Source organism: Myotis davidii, unplaced genomic scaffold, assembly GCF_000327345.1.
Source record: "Myotis davidii unplaced genomic scaffold, ASM32734v1 scaffold637, whole genome shotgun sequence".
Lineage (NCBI taxonomy): Eukaryota > Metazoa > Chordata > Mammalia > Chiroptera > Vespertilionidae > Myotis > Myotis davidii.
In genome coordinates, this window is record NW_006289494.1 from 979,668 (window position 1) to 984,210 (window position 4,543).

Here is a 4,543-nt window from a genome sequence, read left to right on the forward strand (position 1 = left end):
TCTCTAAAACTCAATGGAAACATATCCTCAGGTGAGGATAAAAAAAAAAGAAAAGAAAGAAAAAATGTCATATCCTATGAAAGACACATCTTAAAAATGCCTAAAGAAAGTTGTCATTTTTTTGTGGTGAAGGGACTGGAGCCTGTGTTGATGAAAACACCTTGGCAGCTGCAGCAGTGGTAGCAGCAGTGGTGTGATGGCGCTGGCGCCTTCCCCTCATCAGCCCGGTCACCTCCTGCAGAGGGAGGCCTGGCTGCGACTTAGGCCCGCTCCCCACAGGGAGTGAGCCTAAGCTGTCAGTAGGACATCCCCTGAGGGCTCCCAGTCTGTGAGAGGGGTCAGGCTGGGCTGAGGGAACCCCCCCCCTCCAGTGCACAAATTTCATGCACCGGGCCTCTAGTATATATGTATGTGTGTGTGTGTGTGTGTGTGTATATTTCAATAAAAATAATATCACATATACATACATTTTTGCCACTTGCTTTTTCTTTTCAAGTAAATCATTGAAACATTTATTTTACATAATACTGTATTATAAAACTATAATACGCATGGATATATTCAGACTTTGGTGGGCAGGAAAAGACACAAAATACATATGTAAAAATAGTAAAGACAAATCCAAGGAAGTTTCCGATGTAAGCTGTGAAAATGAGTTCAGAGTATTAGGAAATTAGTTACTTCTAATCCAGACATTTTCACTCTGGTAAACTTTGAAATGTCTTTTTCACACAAACTTTTTATAAAAATACAGCTGGAAAATTCTGCCATTGTCATGCAGTCCTAAGCTGAAAGTTTGCAAAATCTAGTTTTTGCTGCTTCTTTTTCTTCTTCTTTTTTGAAGCCTTTTAATTTAACTTATTGACCCAAGTATTTTTGCTACATCCACTGCTAGGATCAAATCATTATATTTTTCAAAAGCATTCCTTTAACCTGAGGTCAAACAAATGTGAAATATGAGGAAGTTATAAATAGACTGAAATCTAGAACAACCTGATGTACTTTATCTAAATTTTTATAACTTTGAAGTGCACTGAATACAGAAAAAAATGCAGAGCTTTTATTTTCCAGCCACATACACAGAAAGAATAAAAGAACGATCTCTTCTTATTTCTGTAGTCAACCTCTCAATCCACAAAAAGAAAGTGGGAGAGGATTCAAGTCCATCCAACAAAAATAAACTGTTGCCATTGTTTACTGAGAAAATAATTCCTTAAGATTCCCCCCCCCCCCCCCCGGCCGCCCCCAAGAAACTGTTTTAAAAAATCATAAGGAGGTCTCTGGGTTAGTGTATTTCCTAGAGGAAATTTTGTTTAACATTTGTTTATTTTGTAAAAACTACCAATAACAAGCGGGGCCATAAACATTTTTTCTCTTCTTTTGTGTGGTGGGAAAGCAGGAGACAGGCTGAGTGTGGTCTGCAGTTAGACTATAGAGAACTGTCTAAAATGACCCAGTCTTGTCCAGTTTCTATAAGGTTCCCAGATGAATAGCCCAAAGTAGGGGCTTGGGTTGGATAAATGGAGTGAGACCAGATCATGGAAGACTTTGAAATCCAGGCAGTGAAGACTAGACTTGATGATTTGTGGTAGATTATGTTGATGACTCCAGTTCTTTCCCTTTCTCTTTAGTCTCGCCCTTCCATAGGCTAAGTGTTGTAGAATACATTTCCTTGTCCCTAGATTTGGAGCTTGGCCAATGACTGTGTCAGTTCCAGCCTTAAGAGGCCTCATGTGTTTCTGTCATCACCATGAGACAAGCAAAGCCCACCTCAGGGAGGAGGAGGAGAGACCTGTGGAGCGGAGCTGCCCTGCAGGCCTGCAGTGAGAAACAAAACTGCCCTAGCCAGCCCAGATCGGCTGAACCCAAGCAGGTCCACACACATTGGCCAATAATAAATAGCCATGTTTTAAGCCCCTGAATTTTGGAGTGCTTTGCTATGCTGCATTATTGTGGTAATACAAACTGATACACACATTTAAGCAGAAAGGATCATGAATTTAAAAAAAAAAGAAATCCTGTATAAAAAAAATGTAACAAACAAACTCATAGATAGAGACAACAGAATGTCTATAAGAGGGGGAAAGGTGAGGGGAGGATGAAGAGAGTAAAGGGGGTCAAACATATGGTGACAAAAGGAGACTGGGCTTTGGGTGGTAAGCACACAATGGAATATACAGATGTTGTATTTTAAGTTGTACACCTGAAATTTATATAATGTTATTAACCAATGTTACCCTATAAATTTAATATTTTAAAAAAGGAATCCTGTACTTTAGGGAGTTTAATGTGTGGATGAGTACAGGGTGGACTAAGGCGGGAACAGATAGTATAGTAGTCCAGATGTCAGGTGTTCAACAGGTGAGCAGATAGTAGGTACAAAAGGAACGGGAAGAAGAGGGAAGAGATTGACAAAGGCTTGACCATGAGGATGAAAGAAAATGCCGAATCAATGGAAGAGGATGCAAACTTTCCGACCAGGGAAACCCAAGAAATGGCAATAACTTTTAGAGACTTCGGACCTTAGACATGATTTTAGGAAAAACGATGAGCTTCCTTTGCACTATGGCAGGTTTGAAGACGCAGCAGTATAATCAAATGGCAGTGTGGTGGCGCCGTGTGTGGCAGAGTGGAAAGAGCCCCGGCTCTCACACAGACAGAGCAGCTTGCTAATCCTGACTTGGCTGTTGCAGATTGTGGTGCGTCTCCAAGTGATTTAAACTCTCTGAGCCTTGGTGTCCTCTCCTGCACCAGCTCTCAGGGGTGTGAGGATTGTGGTAACATATGGCAGGTGTGGTGGACATGTGGGTATTTGGTCTGCCCAGCAATTGTCCTGGGGGAATGCCCTCCTGGGAGTTGGTGGAGCTGTCAGTCATATGACCACCTTCTCTGCCACATGATTGATCTAGGCAAGGCCTGTGAGCCAATCTGACAATAAGAGTCCATTTTGGGGGGATGAATATGACTGGTGACAAAGGGTCTCATCTTATGTCAAAAGCATTAAGCACAGTATAAACCTGGTAGGCAGCTTTGGGGAGAGAGGTAGCCTGAGGAGACAGGTAACAGAGAAAAGCAGAGATGAGAGATGTCGAAAGAGAAAGGGAGAGAGAATCCTAATGATGTTTTGACCACCCCCAGAGCAGCGGTTCTCAACCTGTGGGTCGCGATCCCTTTGGGGGTCGAACGACCCTTTCACAGGGGTCACCTAAGACCATCGGAAAACACATATATAATTACATATTGTTTTTGTGATTAATCACTATGCTTTAATTATGTTCAATTTGTAACAATGAAATTGGGGGTCACCACAACATGAGGAACTGTATTAAAGGGTCGCGGCATTAGGAAGGTTGAGAACCACTGCCCTAGAGCAAACAGAGCCATCCATTGTAGCTTGAGTTGGGTTTTTGGCTCAGGAATCCAAGAGTCCTAATTCTGCAGGTGTTTACCACAGAGCTGACCAACCAGGGACTGGCCATGGCAAGGCTCCACCCATAGGGGGAGCTCCGTACTGACACAGTCCAATGGAGACACAAGCGGACCTCTGGGGGCTCTTTTCAATGTGAGACAAAGAGGAACTTGATATTGGCAGCCATTACTGAAATAAAACGACAAGGGAAGCCAATATGCAGATCCCCCGAGGCAACCAGACCCAGGGGTAAGCAGTGGCATTGAGGAGAAGCAGAAATCGTGATACAAGAAGCAGAGATGCAGCAAAGCTCTGTCACTGGTGAGAGGAGTTCCTAGAGCCCATAGCGGAGGACACCAAGGTGGGGCTGCGGGAGTGCCTGGGTACTGCTTGTTGTGAAGGACGTTCCAAGACTCCACGGAGCCTAGATGTTGAGATGACTTCCTTTCCTTCTTCCTTCTCATTATCTCTCTCCTCTCATTCTCATTATTTATTTCACTCTTCTCTGCTCTCCTCCTCCTCCTCCTCCCCCTTCCCCTCCTCTTCCTCCCCCTCCCCCTCCTCTTTTTCCTCCTCCTTGCTCTTGTTCTCTCCCTTCCCCTCCCCTTCCCTCCCCGCTCTCCTCTCCTCTCTCCTCTCCTCTCCTTTCTCCGCCCCCCTCCCCGCCCCACACACAGACCTCCTTCTCTGCCACATACTCGTTTTATACTCTTTCTTCCCGATTGCAGTAAGAGATGCTTGCCCTCATTGTTCCTTTACAACAACTGCTGTTACCTGAAGAAATCTGAAATGGTCTTTGCTCCTACAACTGAAGGAGCTTAACCAACATCTCATGGGAGCTGCAGACACATCTAGATCCATCTACCAAACTGACTATAGGCTACCCTTTCCGGATGTCTGCTGAATGCATACACACACACACACACATAGAGCAGGGAAATGAGGAGGAATGAGCCAGGATGGGACACAGAGAAGCAGCAGCGGCTGGAAAGGCAAGTAGGTGCTGTAAGACAGGGCATGGCCACAGATGGCAATACATTCAAACTTTGCTTCTCAAACATCAGTGGGCATCAGAATCACCTTAGCTGGCTTGTTAGAACGCAGGTAGCGGGGACCACCGAGGAGTTTCTGACC